This window comes from Macaca nemestrina, chromosome 20, assembly GCF_043159975.1.
Source record: "Macaca nemestrina isolate mMacNem1 chromosome 20, mMacNem.hap1, whole genome shotgun sequence".
NCBI lineage: Eukaryota > Metazoa > Chordata > Mammalia > Primates > Cercopithecidae > Macaca > Macaca nemestrina.
The window spans coordinates 51346758-51367502 of record NC_092144.1 but is presented as its reverse complement, the minus strand read 5'-3'; the positions used below and the strand labels follow the sequence as shown (position 1 = coordinate 51367502).

Here is a 20745-nt window from a genome sequence, read left to right as displayed (position 1 = left end):
ATTTGTCATTCTTTGCATGTAGCTTTCTTCTATCTCTGATTTGTGCATATCTATCTCTTATTTCTGTGACTCTCTCTTTGTGAATTAGTCTCTTTCTCTCTTCATATATATTTTTTCACTATTTCCCTATCTCTGTGTGTCTACTTCTCTGTGGCTATCTTTCTGACTGCATCTCTCTCTCTGCATGGACCTCTTCTCCTTATCTCTTTGTCCCTGGGTGTCTCTGTGGTTCTTGGTACCCCTTTGTGTCCCCATCTGCTCCCTCCTCCTTCCTCTCCCCCCACTCTGTCCCTGTGTCTCTATGTTTCTGTGTGTCTCTGGACATCTCTCTGCCTCTATGAGTCTCTCTCTCTGCCTCCATGTCCCCTATACTTCCTGCCCTCTCCCTTCTCCTTTTCCTCTTTGTCTCTGGGTGTCTCTTTGAGTCTCTGGCTTTTAGGGCCTCTCCCTGCCTTCGAGTCCCCTGTGCTCCCCACCCTTCTCTGTCTCTTTTCTCTCTGTGTGTCCCTGTGTCTATTTGTTTCTATGTGTCTCTGTGTCTCTGAGCATCTCTCTACCTCTAGGAGTCTTTCTCTGCCTCTGCATCTTCTGTGCTCCCTGTCCTGTCCCCTCTCTTTTTTTCCTCTGTCTCTGTCTCTGGGCGTCTCTGTGTCTCTGAGTATCTCTGTGAGTCTCTGGACCTCAGGGTCTCCCCATACCTTTGAATCCCTCTCTGTTCCCTGCCCCTCTCCCTTTCCTCTCTGTCTCTTACTGTGTGTCCGTGTGTCTCTGTGTCTCTCAGTATCTCTGTGAGTCTCTGTGGGTCTCAAGGATTCTCCTTGTCTCGGTGTTCCCTTCTATTCCTACCCCTCTCCTCTATCTCTGTGTCTCTGTTTCTACATATCTCTGCATCTCTCCGTCTCTGTGTCTCTCTGTGTCTCTGTGGGTCTCGGGCCTCTCCCTGCCTCCGTGTCCCCTGCGCTCCCCGCCCTCTCCCTCTCCCTCTCTCCCCCCTCGCTCTCTCGCTCGCGCTCTCTCTCTGAGCATCCTTGGGCCCGGGGTTGCCATGGGGACAAGGTGGGAGCCGGGGATGGCGCGCGCCTGGGCTCGCGCCGGCAGCTCAGGCGAGGAGCAGCGGCCAGAGCAGCGCCAGCAGCAGGCAGCGAGCGGGCGCGGGAGCGGGAGCGGGAGCGGGGGTAGCGTTGGCGGCGGCGGCTCCTCCTCGGCCATCCCCTCGGAGCCGTGCAGCTGACGCGCATGGCGAAGACAGCGGCGCCTACCGATGGGAGCAGCGGTAAGGCAAGGCGGCGCGGCGCAGCCGGGCGGGCGGGCGGCGGGCAGCCTCCTCCTCTCCCCAGCTCGCCTGCGCGCCCGCCCGCCCGCCCTCCCTTCCTCCCTCTCCCCTCGCAGCCCCTGCCCGCCCGCCCGCCCGCGCCGCGCTCGCCCTTCCATTTAAAAATCTTTAAAACTTTGCATATTAATATCTGCGCTTTGCATAATCTGACCCGCGCTTTATTGATTGCAAGAAGCTTAATGCAGCCGGCTCGGCCTATTGCAGAGAGCTCTCCGGGCGGGAGCCGGGCGGGCGCCGCTCACTCCGCACCGCGCTCCGGCTGCCCGCCGCCGCCGCCGCGGCCCCGGCCCTCTCGCCTCCCTCTCGGCGCCCGGCGCCGGGGCTTTGCCCCCTGGCTGGGTATTTTTATTATTTGGGGATGGGGTGGGGGTCAGCTTGCTCTCAGTGGCAGTGAGGGAACCAAAGGAGAGGTGTACGTGGGGGCGGGGGGAAGGGATGGGAAGAAATGGGGACGGAGAGGAGGTGAAGAGGGAGAGGAAAAAGGGAGAAGGGGCAAGAAGGATGGAGAAAGGAGAGGCGTGGAGGGGGAAGCAGTAGAGAGAGGAGAGGGCAGTCGGCTGAGGACGGACCTGAAAGGACGGAGGAGCGGAGGAGCGAGAGCCAAGGCAGAGGAGAAAGGAGGGAGGCAAGAGCGCAGACTAGAGAAAGAGCTTGACGGCCGCAGAGCTGAGGAAAGAGGCAGGCAGTGGGCGCTTCGCCGCTGCTGCCCCCAGGCCAAAAAATAAAGAAAAGAAAAGAAAAAAAAATACCAATAAAAAGACGATGAAAATAAAACAAATCGCAACCGGGGCCACTGAACACAAAAACGAGCGAGGACGGAGAAGAGAGGCGAGGTGGCATCTGCTCCCGGCTGGCTGCGGCGCTTCGGAGATGCTCCCCGGGCTGGGCGGGACCCCATTTTGACCCTGCATTTGAGGAAGGGGCGACTGTGGAGAAAATGAGGCGAGAGGGGGTCAGGGCTGGTGGCGGTTCCGCCTGTTTTTTTTTTTTTTTTTTCCTCTCTCTCTCCTTTCCTGGGGGTGTGGGGGCCGGTTTAGTATGATGATGGTGAGGATATTGGTCGGTGATGCTCTCTGAAGCTCCGAAGCAAGCAGGGTGCATGGGGGGGAGAGGTAAGAGGGCACAGGGAACGAGAAAGGGCTTGGGGGTGGGAATGAGGGGTGAGAGAAAGGAACAGGGTGCCTTGGACAGCAGAAACGGTGAGAAATAGGAAAAAGCAGCTGGGATGGGGCACTCAGAGGCGGTGGCATCTCAGGCAGGAGGAGAGGTAGCAAACGGAGCTCCAGGGCCCCAGAGTGATGTTGGGGAGCCACAGTGCACCCCTCAGCTCTCTGGACAAAGTCTGTAACTTGGGGAACCCCTTCGATTGCCTGCTGCCTCTTTGCTCTCTTTTCTTTCCCTTTTCATGTCCTTTCTCGGCTCCTTTATTTCTATCTCCTTTACTGTTTTTTCTTTCTCCCTGTTTTCCAGTTTCTCTGTCTCTTCCTCCTCTCAATAAAAGCTTTCCCCTCCTCCCCACCCCTTAGTTTTTCTTTTTCTACCTCCCTTATCTGCACCTCCTTCTTTTTTCTCCCCCTTTTCCCTTCCCCTTTCCCCCTTTATTTTATTCTTCCCTTCCTGCCACTCATTTCCCCTGTTGCCAGCTCTTTCTATTTCCTCCCTCAGTTTCATTTATTCATCACTCTTGCTGCTCTGGCCTTCAACAGGGTGCCAGGGAAAGGGGCTCCATGCAAAGGCAGGAATCCCCAACTTCCTACCAGAGCCTAACCCCTGTTCTGAAACCTCATATATTTCTACTCTCTTTTTTACCCTGAGTGGGGGTTTGGGTCTGTCCCCTGGGTTCCAGCGCCACCCCCTACTTCCTTGTGGCCTCCTGGAGAAGTCTTGCTGGATGCTCACTGGGGCTCTGGGAGGGGGAGGGGAAGATCTTAAGTGAGGGCTCATGGCTGTGGACTCAGCCCCACTGAGAAGGGTGTGGACAGAGAAGAAAATGACATGGATGCCTAGCGGGAAGTGAAAACGGGAGGAAATTGGGGCGGAGGTCCATTTGAGAGAGTCCTTAGAGCTTTCGAGTCCAGGTAAAAGATCCTGAGAGAAAGCCTTTGGCCTGATGACCACTCCCCACTTTCTGCCTCCTTCCTGGGGCCCCTGGAGTTGGGGAGTAGGTCCTGGATTTAGAGAAAGATTCAACCAGCCGCTTCGCTCAGTAGCTTTTAGTTCTCTTGCCATCTTGTCAGGTGGATTTGTTCTTCCACCCCCCAGGATATAAGTGGAGGGTACAGAGTCAGTGTGCAGTGGGGGGCTGGTGTGTACAGAGTCAGACCATGACGGCAGCATGCATGTGTACAAGGCCTGCATGTGTGGCGAGATGTGTTCAGGAAGGACTAACTGTGTGCTGGGCCTGGAAGCCTTGGTAGACTGAGGAGCCAAAGGTGTAGAATCGTGACATGCATTTTCTGTGGGGGGTCGGGTACTGGGGGTCCCCATCATGGGGGACATATGTGCACGAAGGAGTCAGTGCGAATTTGTACTGATGTCTCCCTCGTCTTGATGTTTATGTACCACTCGCTATGCGTGCACTCAGGAGGCCCTCTTTGCCTCCGTGCATGGAAGCCGTCCACGCGCGTGCAGGCCCGTGTACCGAGTCTGGCTTCAGCAGTGGACACGTGACACTTTGTATGTACAGCGTGTTTGGAGTAGAGGCTCTGTGTATGGGTACTAGGTCTGAATGTAGTGTGTGCACACAAGGGTGCACATCAAAGAAAGTCACATATGTGAAAGTACGATTTCTGCATGGAGATAATATTGTTATTGCTCAGGGTCTCTGTGTGTCCAAGGTAAAAGGGAGGGTGGGTTTGTGAAGCAGGGTTGGGGTAGAGTGATGAGAGATGTGTGAGTGCACAGAGGTCATGGGCGTATGGCTGAGTTTGACAGCATGCTTGCACAGCAACCTTGAAGCTGGGTTCAAGAAAACAAAACAAGAAAAGATCCCCTCTCCCCGCAGTCTACCAGCCCATGAAAACCTTCCCTGGACCTTCTGTAGTAACAAAGCGTCCCATGTCAGGGGGTGACAGGCAGACCAGGAGTAAAGCTGATCAGGGCCATAGGCAGCATCTCCAGTTGCTGATAATGCGATTCCATATCTACTTCCTGATTTATGGGTAATGCTGGACAGAGGCCCATCCTTGCCGTTGGAGAGGTCCAGACCCCCATTTCCCTGAGGCTGCTGGTGAACCCTGTGGCAGGTTGCAGTGTCATCTTTGGGGGTCTTGGTTGCCCTCACTTCCCTCTGCTAGTCTTTGCAGGGAAAATGGAAAGTGTCTGTGTCAGGGCCATGTATGCACACACCCCTGTACCCATGCTGTGTGCGTAGAGGTTGTTAGCCTATATGTCCTAGACAACATGCTGGCCAGGTTTTTTTTTTTTTTTTCCAGCAAGTCCATCAGTGGCCACTCCAGGCCACCTCCATTCTGGTTCATATATACTCCCTTCTTGTATGCAGGGCCCATAGGCCAGAACTTGTTCCTCCACCAATGTGACAGCCAAGCAAGGGCCCCAACCTTAGCACCCCACTGGGTAGAGCTTTTCATAGCCCTGGTACATAATCATAATGTGTAGAGGCATGACTTGCAACGAGGGGAGCAGGGACAGATGGCCACACCAGGGGCTACTTGGACATCAGTGGGGGCAAGGGAGAAGTTTCCATCTCTGGCATGTGCTGGTTAATTTCCAAGATATTTCAGGATGGAGGTGGTTGAGAAGCCCAAGTGTGAAGAGTTGTTAGAAGACAGAGTGGGTGTAAGGCCTCCTCAGACTGATGTCTATTCCTCCTTCTGAATATATGTCACTTACCATTTTTCCCTTGGGCTCCACATCTCCTGATCTAGTAATAATAATGACAGTGATGTCTCTTACACTCACCTCACTCTCACAGCAGCCCCAGTGGTGCCCCTCTCACAGATGAGAATTCTGAGGCCCACATTATTTGCTCAGCCTGTCAGCAGCCATGCTGGCGCTAGAACCAAGGTCCTCCTCATACCGAGCCTCTTCTGTCCTTACAGGTCTGCCCTCTCCCATTAACTGCCCCAGCGCCATTTCTTTTCACTGGCTCTGCCTCTTCCCCCACTTCCTCCCTGCCCCCTGAGATGTCCATCCACAGACCTGTCTCCCAGGACTTGTCGGGTGGATGGATGCCTTATGTGGTTCAGCGAGGGCTCTGAGGACCTGGGTCTCACTTTATATCCTGAAGGGAGAGCCAGCAAATGAGCATCGTTGAGCTCATTCTGTCAGTGATGGTTTGGGGCTGGGCCTGTTCAAAGACGGGTCTGCATGAGCTTATGGTCCCCCCTACCCCTTCTAATGAGCCCTGTGTCACCTTTGCAAATCCACATGGTGGCCTTGGGAGGCAGGTGCATTTTCCCTCACTCAATCACCACCCCAACTTCATTAGATCCTCAGGACAGGCAGCTTTCCCAGCTCTGACGCATTCGGAAGGAGGCTGAAGGTGGTGGCTCCACATGCAAGGTCCCTGCATTCAATAGGTATTTATTGAGTGGTGTGAATCACTGAACAAATAAAGTCCAGTGAGTTCCCTGAGGTAATCGGGCAATGGTGGTATGATCACTCCTTAACTTGAAAATGATCTCTAGGCATGGACCATGGGCCAACACAGGCCTGGACTCTGAAGCAGAACCAATCCCAGCCTTAGGATTCTGGGCGCCTGGACTGTCAGCACAAAGGGAGTTTCCAGGTCATTAGGAATGTGGGGAATGAGGATGGCGTGGGTTTAGACAGGGAGGTGAGTCTTTGAGAATGCTCAGACATTGAGAAAAGCAGGCTGGTCGGAGGGCATAAAGATGGCAGAGGGAAGTGAGGAGGAAGCAGCCCAGATTGGAGGTGTAGTCTAAGAGTAGAGGTTGGCACAATGTTGCAAGGCCCTGTCTGTGGATGCTCAGCTGCTGCTCTGAGAAGTTTGAACTTGATCTGGCTGGCAGCGGGGAGCTGTCATGCCTGCAATCACACACACATACACATATACAAGTGCATCTCGTGACAATGTACTTTGGATAATACAGACTTGTGTGTGAGCATGAGTGTGCTTGTGCACACACACAAGGACCTTTATCCTGGCATCCATTCACAGAAACCAACAAGGTTAGGGGGCTACTTTAGTCCTCACTCTCAGGATCCTGTAGTGTACAGGGCTGTGGCCCACACACGCAAGTATAAGAGCAGACTGGGGACCCTCCCCCATCCGGGGTGCAGACTCATGTGGCATTCACAGACTTAATCCGCCGCAGTGAGGCCAGGGAGGCAGCATCTGTCACTTTCACAAACACAAGCAACGGAGTCTGAGAGAGACACATTCCACTTGCTCACAACTGCTTCAGAAACAGACGCCTGTACTGCACTGCCCCCCATGCCCAAAACAGGCACGGCCCCTCATGGCCCCCCACACCAAGCCCAGGCCGATACACCAAGTCACTCCTGCATTAAAGTGCACACACACACACACACACACACACACAAAGCTCAGCCCCTGACATTCCATCTCCCCATATGCACAACCGTATACTCAGGCACTCTGACTTTAAGCTAAGCTGCTGACTTCCTATCCCCTTATTCACACACAGACACACACACACACAGAGGCACAGACACAGGCACACATGCATACACACACACACACTCGTTTTGACTTAAAACATAGCTATAGCCATCCCACCACCGATACACATATACCTACAAGCGGACTTCCACACATACTTAAACACACAGCCTCACAATCCACCAGAACCACTGTGGCCAGCGGTCATTGAAGAATGACAGTCTGAGCAGTTTGCTGAGGGGAGGGTCGCCCTGAGGCATGGGCTGAGGGTCATACAACAGGGTACATCGGAATCCCTTGAGGAAAAGGTCAGGCCAACCCCAAGAGGGTTCCATTGGTCCGGACGGTTCTGCCAGGTAAGGGAGATTCAACAAATACAGGCCAGAGGCAGGAGCCGACTAATGGCCGAGGCCGCCGATGGCCGAGATGGCTGGCCAGCGAGGAGGGGAGGCTCGACAATTGATGTGACTCAGAGCTGGACAAATGATGGCGCATTTGGCTGAAGCTGGCTGGGGGGCCCATGACCAGAGACCAGGCAGCCATTCTCGCCTCAGCGGGGAAGGGGCCAGATTGAGCTCTGTTGCAGCAGGGTGGGTTTCCCAGCCTGGCTCCACGGTGCATCCCGCCTGCCGTGTGTGTCTTGGGGTCTTTGTATGTGTGTGTGTTTGTGTGCATGTGTGTTCATACATTTATCTGCAGTTGTCAGCGTGTGCCTACCTTTGTAGAACTTTGTGTCTTTGGGACTCTTGGTGTGCATCTATGTATGTGCCTTTGTGTGTGTGTGCGCTTATGCGTATATGTGTACATGCCCACCCACAAAGTGTTTGGGGACCTTTCTTGTTGGACTCTGTGCATTTTTGTGTCCATGTGTGCATTTGTGTCTATTGAATGTGTAGAAACCTTTCTTACTATGAGACGCTATGCACTCTTGAGCATTTGTATTTTTTTTTTTTTTTTTTGACGTTGGGTTGAAGGTTAGGGTGGGGAAGAAGCGATGGGTCTGGCTCTGCACTCTGAGCCGTCCATGCATCTGGTGGCCCATGAGGCCGTCTTTGTGCATCTGTTTGAGCCTCTGTCTAGGTGTCGGCGGGTGTGGGCTTGTGTGCTTGCCTGTTTCAGAGTTTGAATATCTGTATATCCACAGCAGCATCTCCCTCTGAGCATGGATGTGGGTGGAGTGGGACAGACCAGGATGAGGGGGGGCATCTCCCTGAATCTCATCAGACCTCTGGAGGGGGTCACACAACTCATGCTGAGCCCGGCTGGGACCCAGCAGCACGGCACAGTGCAGACCACCCCTCCTCCTCCTTTTCCCCCCATGACCTTTGAGCACAGCAGCCCCAAATACATATTTATCAGAGAGGCTATGGGGACCAGCCCCTCCCCCACCACTCCCCTCAGGGCCCAGCCTGCCTGGCTGTGGAGAAATTAACCTTGTGACACAGGAGCTCGCTGACACCCCGACCCCCTCCCCATCTGCAAGGCACATATGAGCAAGAGTGTGTGTGTGTGAGAGAGAGAGAAAGAGAAAAGGTACTCATCCAGACTGGGAAGGCAGCAGCAGCTAGGGGAAGAAAGACACAGGTACACACACACATGTGTTTGTATCACCCCTGGCGCGCGCGCGCACACACACACACACACGCACTCACTCGCCAAACTAGAGAGGCCACATAAGTCTTTAACAGATGCACAAGGCAAATACTGAAATACATAAGCATGCAGACACATGCAATGATCCTGCAAGAGACATACACAGATTCTGAAACACATGATAGCCATGTGCACCCCTGGGTCCTGAGACCCAGGTACCCATACTTTTGGTCAGAGATTCTCTAAGAAAATTCATAGATGCTAAACCCTGCAAATGCACATAGACATGTGTGTGTTTGTCCACAGAGTTGCCAAAATGGACACACCAGGTTTGGAAACAAGGATAAACACATACTCAGGCACAGGTATGAAAACCCAGATATCTGTGCAGGCACGTAGGTGCTGAGACCTCTCAGGGCAAAACAGACATCAAAACACCAGGGTGCTCCTCGTGTGGAGGTTTGTTTTTCAATAGAAAATGTATATATAGAAATACTAAAACATGGCAGCATCCCAGCCTGTATGCCCATGGGTGCACACCGGCCATGTTCAGAAATCCCACAGGGAGGCCACACGTGGTGACCAAAAGGGCCATGCTCTGAGTTATAGCACACAAACACCCCCCAGGCTAGCCTCATCCCCTTAAAGTGAAACAAAATAGGTAGATGTTCAAGTGTGAAAATGTGCATGGAATTAACGAACTCATCACATAGGTACTGAGCCCCTATAGGAGTCAGGCTCTATCTTAGAAGCTGAGGAAACAGTGGTTTACAAGACAGACCTGGGCCTTGCTCTCTAAGAGCTCCAAGCCAACAGGACCGGCACTGATCAGACCTCAGTGTATAGTTCGTTATAAATGGAGATAGCATCTGGTACGGAGAGGAAAAAGGGGCTACAGGAGGGCATCATGGGAGCACCTGGTTTAGATTGGTGGGCTAGGTGTAACATCTCTGAGGAAGTGACATTTAAGCTTGACATCAGACACAACATACAGATTCTAAATGTGTACACATATCCCTTCTGAAACTCACAGAGGCCACACAGGCATAAATAATGCAGCACTCAGATGCCCCTACCCTCACCCTACTATGCTGCACCTTTCCCTCTAGAAACTCCTCTGGCCTGACCCTAGGTGGGAAATGGGATCCCTTCACCTGGGGCTCAGATTCTGGGCTCTGGATGAGGTGCACAAAGCATTCGGGGGCAGTGCTGAGTAGGGAGCCCAGGAGGATTCACCAAGGAGGAGGCGTGGAGAGGGTGATAAGGTTATGAGAAGAAGGAAGGCAGACGATTCTCTAAATGGAGGTGCTTGCCTGGGCAAGGGCATGGACATGTGAACCAGCATAGACTGTTCCCAACAATCACGTGAGGCCCAGGGTCACAGGACCTTCAGGAGGACTGAGAGGAGATGTTACATGACTGGGAAGGGCTGTGAGGCTTGGGATTTATTCTGGGCGAGCCACATAACCACAAAAGAGTTTTAAGAAGGGACTAGACAGGGTGTGTGAGCCAGGTACCAAGTCTGGTCTCTCTGAGCCTCATGTGGGGGTGGGACAGGATGGGTAGCCCCTGGAGGAAGGGATCCAGTGAGCAGGCCACCAGTCACAAGGACTTCTGCTCTACCTGTCCAGTATGGGAACTCTGGTCAAGGCCTGGTGAGGGAGGTGGTACAGAACCGCTTTCCCCTTGCTCCCAGCCCCATATCTTGGCCACTGCTACGATTTGCCCCCAAATGGAGATTTGCTAGGGAATGGGGGTCAGGAGCTATAGTCCCCCTTAGTTTCTACTGATGTTCTATTGATTTCTGAGCCTCCTGTGGCCAGGCCTGAGCTGCATGTCCGGTCACCCAGATGAGGCAGATCTTTCCATGTTCTAGAGGAGTCCTCAGTCTGGGGAGGTTGACCCTGACACAGCCCTGTCAAGGGACTCTGAGGGCTTACTGAGGGCTTCTTGGGCTTGTTCTTGGAGAATGAATGGGTCAGAAGGCTCCATAGGCTATATGGGCAATGGGTGAGGATGGAGCCTGGTTTTGTGAGGGTGAGACCAACCCATACCTGCCACAGAGAAAGCCTGTCATTTCTCCCATCATGCTTAGAACATCTTTCTTGGCCTGCAAACCCTGCATGAGCTAGCACCTGTCTGTCTATTCAACTTTTACTCCCTCCCTCCTGGCTCTGGAAGCTTAAGCCATTCTGGCCTTCTTGCTGTTCCTTAAACCTTGTTCCTGACCCAGGGCCTTTGCACTTGCTGTTTCCTTTGCCAGGAAAGCTCTCAAAACCTACCTTTTCTGATAGACCTTTCCTTTATGTTTAAAATAGCAGCTTTTTTTTTGGGAGGGGGGTGGACAGAGTCTTGCTCTGTTGTCCAGGCTGGAGTGCAGTGGTGCGATCTCAGCCCACTGCAACTTCTGCCTCCCAGGTTCAAGCAATTCTTGTGCCTCAGCCTCTTGAGTAGCTGGGACTACAGGTGCGCACCAACACACCCACCTAAATTTTGTATTTTTGTAGAGCCGGGGTTTCACCATGTTGGCCAGGCTGGTCTCGAACTCCTGACTTCAGGTGATCTGCCTGCCTTGGCCTCCCAAAGTGCTGTGATTACAGGCATGAGCCACCACACCTGGCCAATAGCAGCATCTTTTTTTTTTTTGAGACGGAGTCTCACTCTGTCGCCCAGGCTGGAGTGCAGTGGCCGGATCTCAGCTCACTGCAAGCTCCGCCTCCCGGGTTCACGCCATTCTCCTGCCTTAGCCTCCCGAGTAGCTGGGACTACAGGCGCCCGCCGCCTCGCCCGGCTAGTTTTTTGTATTTTTTAGTAGAGACGGGGTTTCACCGTGTTAGCCAGGATGGTCTCGATCTCCTGACCTCGTGATCCACCCGTCTCGGCCTCCCAAAGTGCTGGGATTACAGGCTTGAGCCACTGTGCCCGGCCAATAGCAGCATCTTGTAAGCCACTTTCTCCCTGCTTTATTTTCCTTCTTAGCTCTTAAATATATTTTCTTGTCTATCATATCCCTTCCTCCACTAGAAGGTGGATTCCACGATGGCAGGGACTTTGTCTTGTTCGTAGTTGTATCTCTAGTGTGTAGCACAGTGCCCAGAACACGATAAATGCTCATTGGATGTTTTGTCAAATGAACTGAAGCCGGATCCCCTGTCACCTACTTGCCCAATATATCACCTACTTGCCCAATATAATGGTGGAGGTATGTTGTCATACCTCCACCTGTGTCAGACAAGGGTGGCAGAGCTCACCTTCGGGGGCTGCACCTATCAGTGCTAGAGGGGTACATTGGCAAGTGAGTCCACCTCCTACCTGAGCCTCAGAGCAGCCAGACTACAAAACCATCATCATCCTGGGCCTGTATGCTCCCATCCTGCACCCTCATCTCCCTCACGACACTCCCCTCACTCCAACCAACTCCTCCTTACTCCCATTGTCAGATCTGCTCACCCCCCCCATGCATGCTGCTGCCCTTCCCCTCCTTCACCTCCAGCATACACTCTGATGGCCCCCGCCCCCAGACACAAAGGAGGGGAGACCACAGACTGTGGAGTCAGACACACCCGGCTTTGAGTCACATCACTCCTTTTAAGCCTCGAGTTGCCTTGCCGGCAAAATAAGGTTTTTGTCGGGATGAAGAGCAGTGGCACGTGTGATGATGACGCTAATAATAGCTGCTATTTATTGAGTACCTGCCAGGTGTTAAGCATTGTGCGAGGTGCTTTGAACTTTTTTTTTGTTGTTCATTTTTAAAAATGGAGGAAAAAAAAAAAAAGACTCTGAGCATGGAGTGTCCCCAGAGCATGAGACCTGGTGTCCAGTGCTGTGAATGACAAAAGTGAACATAGTCCATCTGCAGAGCTTACTGTTCCAGTGTGTGCACACACATACCCAAAGTGTCACACAAGTCAGGTGATGGGGAGCTTGTGCTCCTGTACTCGATGCTTTTCTGCAGAAGCCCCAAGAGATAGTTTGGGGGCCATTGCAGCAGCAACTCTCAGAGATAAGGGGCCATCCCCAGCCATCCTTAATTCCCCTTTACCAACCCATTGGGAGCTTTCATTGTTCATATCTGGATTGCAGGGCCCAGCATGGGATCTGGCCTAGAATTGGCCTCAGGAAATGCTTACTGAATGAATGAATGAATGAACAAAGGAATATTTTTAGCTGAGTATCTTCATTGCATTTGTTCATTTGCTCAGGTTACCAAGACATACCTTCTCCCTTCCCTACCCACCACCTTCACTTACTACCCACAGCATTTGTGGCTGCTGACGGTAGTACTGTTAATTTCTCCCACTCATTGACCCTTTTTTGTGTGTCAGGCCTTTTGCTAAGTTCCCTATAAGCATGGGCTTGTTGGCTTCTCACACCAGCAAAATGAGGCAGCTGTTACTATTATCTTCATGCTATGTTTGAGCAAACTGAGGCTCAGAGAGGTGAAGTGACTTTTGCCCAGGGCCACACAGTGAGGAAGCGGCTGACCCCGTGTTTACCCACTGTGCTCTTCTGCCCCACAGAAGCGCACATTATCTCAGGAGTCTGCATGCACACTTGTTCTTGCAGTTGTCCCTCTCCCAGTAGTTGGATGGCACTACCCAGATCCAGGAGCCCAGAGCCCCAGCTTCTGGTCCCAGCTGTGTCATGACCAGTTGAGTAGCTCTGGGAAAATCCCTTCCCTCCCTCTGGGTCTTCGTTTTCCCTCCAGCAGTTCCTCCTGTCTGTAAGCCCTCAGCCAGTTTCCTGAAGAGGGGACAGGGGACTGTATTTGGCTTGGTGCTACCCCGCCCACTCTATTGAGAGCAGAAGTCAGAAGAGCCAGCTCTTCTCCATTCAGCAGACTTCAAATTCATTCACATTCTTGAGGGCACTGAACTCTGCTGGGTTTGGACATAAGGGAGGACATAAGACAAGCCTGGCTGGGAAAGGGAGAGGGGAGCGGAGAAACAGCACTCGTGGTGCCTCCACTGAGCACCAGGCCACAGTCTACCAATTACAGACAAACAATGTGAACGATGTGAACAAACGATGTGAACGATGTTCATTGTAGAAATAACAGAAAACACAGAAATTCAATGAGATGAGAAGAAAATGACCATGATAATCCAGTTAAACGAACAACAAAAAGGACATTACCTTTTGCTGTCTTTTTTTTTTTTTTTTTTTTTTTTTTTTTTTTTTTTTGAGATAGCCTGTCACCCAGGCTGGAGTGCAGTGGAGAGATCTCGGCTCACTGCAACCTCTACCTCTGAGGTTTAAGCGATCCTCCCACCTCAGCCTCCCGAGTAGCTGAGACTATAGGTACATGCCACCACACCCAGCTAATTTTTGTATTTTTTTTTGTAGCGATGGAGTCTTGCTATGCTGCCCAGGCTGGTCTTGGACTCCTGGGCTCAAGTCCGCCCACCTTGGCTTCCTAAAGGGCTAGGATTACAGACATGAACCATTGCACCCTGACTGTCTGTCCTAGATAGCTTCCCCGCCCCCCCACAAAGGGGATTATGCCTATGACTTTACCCAAAGAATTTATTAAAATTTAGATACCTGGTACCCAAACTCAGATTTTTTTTTTTTTTGAGACAGAGGCTCACACTGTCACCCGAGCTGAAGTGCAATGGCATGATCTCAGCTCACTGCAACCTCTGCCTCCCAGGTTCAAGCGATTCTCCTGCCTCAGCCTCCTGAGTAGCAGGGATTACAGGTGTCTGCCACCACGTCTAGCTATTTTTTTATATCTTTAGTAGAGATGGGGTTTCGAACTCCTGACCTCAGGTGATCCGCCTGCCTTGGCCTCCCAAAGTGTTGGGATTACAGGCATGAGCCACTGTGCCTGGCCTTTTTTTTTTTTTTTTTTTTTCTGAGACAGAGTGTCACTCTGTCGCCCAGGCTGGAGTACAGTGGTACGATCTCAGCTCACTGCAACCTCTACCTCCTGGGTTCAAGAGATTCTCCTGCCTCAACCTCCTGAGTAGCTGGGATTACAGGCGCCCGCCACCACACCTGGCTAATTTTTGTATTTTTAGTAGAGATGGGTTTCACCATGTTGGCCAGACTGGTCCAAACTCAGAATTCTGATTTCTGTTCCAAATTTATTTATTTTTGGTGAGGGGAACCATCTGTATGTGTATTTTGTAAAAACGGAATGATATGCTACCTACTTGCTTATAACTTGCCTTTTCCTCTTCCTAACAACAGATTATGAACACAGTTTCCTTGTCAATAATTTTATTTCATGGTGTGAGCTGAGAGGAGTGTAAAAAAAAATTTATTTCAACCATGTTTTCAACAACTCTGCAGTCCTTCTTTGTATGGCCACTATACCATCATTTATTGTACCAGTCCCCACTCATAGGATATCTAGGTTGGTTTTATAATTATCCCCAGTTAACAGATGAATTATAATTATAATATAATTATCCCCAGTTAACAGATGAAGACATTGAGTCTCGAATGTGAAGCCTCTCACATGTGTGAAAAGCTAAGGCACAGTCAGAGGGGGGCTGGGGACCGCTTGGGTGCCAGCAACAGTCCCTGGCCTCCCTCAGGGAGGGTCTGAGGGACCCTGAGAGGAGAGAGAAGCCTGGGTAGAGGAAGCCCCCAAGACATAAGACATGTGACGTGTCAGAGGGGAGGCAGGGGCCCTTGAGGAGGAGACCACCCTCTTCCAGGCCCCAGAACCAGGTGCGATGCTGGCCTCAGTCCTGCCCACTCAGGCTTCCCTCATCCTTCCGCTGCCCCCCTCCTTGAGCCCACTCATCGCCTGCTCCATCCTTGCCAGCTTATCAATAGGTTAAGTGGTCAGGTCAGCGATATTGACCATTTGATTAGGACCTTGTCAGATCAATCCCTGGCTCATCTTGTGGGCCTCCTCCCCTGCCCACACACTCCCTCCTGTTCTTCTGCTCCAGGGAGCAGGTGGCCACAGAAGCCTCTGCTCTCCCAACACAGCACCCCAGAACCGGGAGCCCCATGGCCCTTTGTGGGCCATTCCTGGTCCTCTGTTCAGGTACCCAGTTCCCATACCTTCTCCTTGCATCCACCTCTCTTACTCAGAGTCATTAGATCTTGTTTGCTGTATGTCCCCTGCTCCTCGGAGTCCAATCAGATAGAGCTGTCCCCACTTGGCTGTGTGACCTTGAGCAAGTGACTTTACCTCTCTGAGCCTCCATTTTTCACAGCAGTGTCATGGGATGACACTCACCGAACAAATGTGAGATGCCGAGAGATCACACCTGCAGAGCAATGACCCAACCCTGGTGCATGACCAGCACTCAGGAAATGCCAGTACCGATGTGTCTGTGAGTGCCAGTGTTTCCATCTGTCCATCAGTGGGGTTGTATATGGGTATTCTGTGTCTGTGGGGGCAAGTGGCATCATCATTCTTAGGCCTGTCCCAAGCCCTAGCTTGGGACCACTCCCTGTGCTGGGCAATGCTTCGGACCCCCAAAGGAGCCAGGCCCTGCCCTGCCCTCAAGGAGCTCACAGTCTGCCACGTACGTGGCAAATTGACCCCAGGACACGGCAAACCATTATATACACCAGCTGAGAGGAGACTTGGGCCAGGACCAAACCCTGAGCTTGCTTTCCTTCTGTGAACACTGGAATCTACCCTTTATGTGGCACAGCTGCAGGAAATGTAGGCTTTGGAGTCAGACACATCAGGTTCAAATTCTGGCTCCCCCTCTTCCTGTGCCTGCTAACTGTGGGCCAGCTGCTGCCCCTCTCTGTTCCTCAGAGTCCCCATCTGTACAATGGGAGAAGACATCTTGTAAATAGCTCCCAGTCTTAAGGCACTGCTGGGAATACAGCTCCCAGATCCTATGGACTGTCTCTCTACTTGGAGGTGTTGTGTGCTTGGGAGAGGGGTCCTCTCCCCTCTGTCAGAGGGCATATTGGGGTTTGGGAACCCGGGAGATGGGATGAGAGTTGGAAGCAGATATGCCAGGGATGGTGCTGCCTATGAGCTTCACAGCCCCGGGTAGCAGAGGGCAGGGAGACTGAAGTGTGGGCCCTGCTGCAGGGAAGCCCAAGGTGGGGGTACTGCCTGGGGGAAGACCCCAGCCCTAAGGCGCTGTCTGACTCTGGCCCCCCCGAGGCCTGGGGATTCCCTCACCCGCCCCACCCACCATCACTTACACCAATATTGACGGTTAATGCCGTGTCGCCACCGTGTTCAACACTCAGCGCGGCTAATTGTTTTGACTGGGAATCGGCAAGGCGATTAAACGCCATCGATTTTGCCCTGCGCGCTGCATCGATTTTTAAATTTCCTATTGATCCCGGCCCTAAATCTCCTTAACCAAGACCTCACCGTGGAGATGACAGCCGCTGATTAGCTCCAGGGCGGGGGCTGGGGGGAAGCAGCCCCTGGGCGGGGAGCAACCCCAGCTCCTCCCTCCCTCCAGGGCCCAGGGGTTCTGGTCCCCTTCTGCCCCTGAAGATGAAGGCCCAGGGAGAGACAGGACAGATGGAAGAGGAAGTGGGGAGACCCTTGGCCCTTTTTACTCCCCTTTTGCTTCTTGTTTGGGCTTTTCCCTGGTCTCTGTGCCCCAGCTTCTTTCATTCCTCTCTGTCTATGTCTCCCCATCTCTTCTCTTTCTCTCTCCCCTTCCTTCTCAGTCCATCTTTTTCTCTGTCCTCCTCCACCTCTTGAACTCTGGTGCCTCCCTTAATTCCTCACTCCTCCTTCCTGCAGGGCTGTGGAGAGGCTCAGCAAACCCTCTTTGGGGATGGGCCTCCTGACCTCTTGCCTACCTCTCTGTTCTCTCCATCTTGTACACAGGAGGTAGAAGGACCTTTCCAAAGGCAAACTGGATTGTATCTGTCTCCCTCTCCCTCTCCAACGAAGCCCTGGCTGCTTGGACCAGGCACTTGAGGCCCTGCAAGGAGCAGCCCCTGCAATCTAGAAGCCTCGTCTGTCCCCAGTTCTCTTACTGAACCCTGGACAGGCAAAGTCCTGGCATTCTCGTTCCTTGCACTTGGTTCTTTCTCTGACTAAAATTTGTCTTCCAGGTTTGGCTTGGGTGTTATTTCCTCCCTAAGTCTTCTGTGATCTCACCCAGGATGCCCGCAGCACCCTCTGCTTATTCCAGCGTGTTGGCATTGGCTCTTCCTTCTGTCTCCTCAACTTGCCTGTGAGCCCCATAATAGAACAGAGACCTTGTCTAATTCATCTCTGTCCCCTGCCACCCTTGATTCAGAGCCAGAGAAGCCTCGATATTTGTTGATGAACTAAATGCACAAATGAATGGACAAATGTACAAGTCAGAAATATCATTATGACTTTTATTTTTAATCTCCCCACAGCACAGAGGAACTTAATAATGAGTAACCCTTTCAAATTTCTGTCTCATTTTATCCTCCTAGCAGTCCTTTGAGATACACAGTTTAATCAATTAATTCCTCCATCCACCCACCCATTCACTCTGTCATCCGTTATGCACTAATTGAGCATCTCAAATTTGCCAGGCCCTCTGCCAAACACAAAAGCTACAAGACACAGTCCCTGCACTTTAAGAAGCTTCCAGTCTGATGGGAAAAACGATGTTCCACAGTGGCAGGTACCAGTATGCCCATCTATGAGATGGGGACACTGAGACTCAGATGCCAGAAGTGACCACTGAAGGCAACAAGTGGCTCACTGGACCTGAGTCCCAGGCACCTGACTCCACAGTTCGCCAACTGCAGCTCCTGATGATGTGACAGGAGGAGGGTTCCTCCACTGGAGGAATGCGGAATCCCGCATGAGGATGAGACGAATTCTCCAGGATGTTGACTGCATTCTCCTCTCTCTCCAGGTTCTCGACTGGACCGGGTTGGTGGCCTGAATGTATTAGCTTCGCTGCGTCTGCCCAAGAGGTAAGGACCACGGCCTCAGAGTTTTGCTTATTGATGCACCTTCTGTTTTCTCACAGAAGTCTCTGCTTTCCCATTCTCGTCTCTGGACTCACCCTGGGTGTGTTGCTGCTCTTCTCCACTCTGCCCACCCAGAGGTTAGAATGTGACTGCTCTGTTTTCACCCTCCACGCATCCTGTGGCTTTCGGGCCAAACCAGTGGTTCTTGGTGTTGGTAACTGTGGGTGTTTCTGCTGATGAGTGTTAGGGCTCAGTAGGAGAGAGATAGGGGTAACTCGGTGGCTCAGATCACAGCTTTGGGGTCAAACACACCTATGTTCGAATCTCTTTTCCTGACTTCGCGGGACTTGGGAAAGTTGGAGCCTCCATTTCCTTATCTGTAAGTAGGAATACTAATAGAACCCACCTGAAGTGCCATCCTGAGAGCAAAAGGAGATAGAGGAAGAAGAACAGGTGGCTGAGTGATCCTGGGCATGGCTCAGTTTCCCCATATGTCAAAGGAAGGTAATTAATAGCATTTGCCACATGGAGGTGGCGTGAAGATGAAAGTACTTATTCACTGGAATCGTGTAGCTGGAGAAGTGGGAGCTCAAAATATGGCTGGAAGCGTTCCCCTGAACAAAGAAGATTTTATGAAGCCCCTCCCTGAAGCCTACTGAGACTCCCAGGTAGAAGCCGTAGTTCTGCTGCTCACCTCTGTGGGAAGCAGGAGCTCTGGCCATTTGCCCTGGTGTTTGCTCCAGCTGGCTTGGTGAGGTCTTGGCAATGAGCATCTAGGGAGGAGGGTGGACAGGTCTTCTGGGGTGGGACAGCCCTCTTCTGCCACCCCTGTTCCCACCAGAGAAGTTTAACCCACAGGTCTCAGGACCCTGGGGAGGCCTCTGGGTGCCCTTGAAGGACTCCTACCCAGGAGTCCTCTGCTGTACCAGGAATCACAGACCTATTTTAAGAAGCAGATGGAAGCTGTAGCCCAGGGTTTACAACCCAGTATTGTAGGGACTGTGATGGACTGAAAAATGCATGAGGTGGGGGACTGCTTTTTAGCTCCTCTGACTGTTCTCATGCACAGATGCAACCTTGACTTGCCAGGGTTTCTGATTTTTCAAAAGAAGCCAGAATCCCAGACTTGTGTGTGAAGTCTTCCAACCTTTAAATGTTGGCAACTAATGCAAAACTTCCAAAATCTCCTTGTGGTCCAAACCACATGTTTCAGGCAACCTTTGGCCCATAGATACCAAGTTTCGCAACAGTATAGAGCTTCTCCTAGGAAAACACATCCCTACATATACCCAGTTGTGCTACACTTTGGGATGATCACAGACCCCCTGAAGCTCATTCATGGACCCCTGTTATCGCTGAGAGTATTCGTTCCAGGATGTGTCATTTCTCTAGTGTGCTTTCTCCAGGGAACTGAAGTTGCAGCTTTTCCAGGAATCCTCACATCCTTGAAAAGAGAGTCAAGGAGTTTCCAGGTTGCAGAATTAGTTTGGGAGCTAGAGACTGGCTTTGAGGAATGTCTGAAAGTTAGGCTGAAGTAACAGAGGGGTTTAATTATGTTTCCAGTTGGTAGAGGTTACAGTTAGGTCTATGATTTCAGTTATTTGTCTTCAAATAGGTGTTCATTAAATATCCGTGATTTCACGGACATGTGGGTGACTGATTGGTAACTAGTAACAGGGCCGGTACATTCCAGTGAGGAAACTGATATTTATTAGAGGCCACCTTTGTGCGAGGGCCTGTTTTGGGCACTTTGCTTTTAATCCTCACTGCAACCCTGTGAAGTGGGCGTTGGCACCTGTTACAAGAGAAAGAAACTGAGGCACAGAGCGTGAAGGCAACTTGCCTAAGGCCACCCAACATGTAAGCAGTAGAGTCAGAATTTGAACCTGGGTTTGCCTGACCTTAAAACTCTCATTCTTTTACCTCACCAAAACCCACCCTAGTTTTTGGTATCTCCACAGTGCGGCAAATTTTTGTACTTTGGGAGTGAATTTGATTTCAGACACCACCTGAAGTCTGATTTAGCAGCAGCTCTGATGAATTTAGCAATGATAATACTGGGGCCACTTGTTGGTCTTTCAGTAGAAACTGGAGACAGTTATACACTAGAGAGACGCTTTGCTGATGGAGTTTGTAAACTGGCCTTGAAGGCTGTTGCCAAAATATCAGATGGTTCAAGAAAAAGTTCAGCCTCCTGAGGAGACATCTTTGAAGGAAGCCATACTCTTTTAGGTGTATAGTTTTGTTACGAAACAACTACAATAAACATCGCCCCCACCTGCTCTGTCTTTCCTTTATAGCCACACTTGGAAGGTGAGTGATGCCCCAAACATGTCTGGAGGCCCTCAATGCTCTG

General features: G+C 51.6%; 1 protein-coding gene across 2 annotated transcripts in view; it reads left to right on the top strand.

Moving 5' to 3' along the window:
* The window catches only part of LOC105495271 (POU class 2 homeobox 2), a 108980-nt gene that overhangs the window by 19464 nt on the left and 68771 nt on the right, over nucleotides 1-20745 (top strand). The window contains exons 1-2 of one of the 2 annotated variants that reach the window (XM_071088180.1): nucleotides 1156-1273; nucleotides 18332-18392. The gene's annotated coding sequence lies outside the window, so the exon portion shown is untranslated. Of the gene's footprint in view, nucleotides 1-1155; nucleotides 1274-18331; nucleotides 18393-20745 lie in introns of those variants that run through there. The other variant, XM_071088181.1, reaches the window with a different exon arrangement.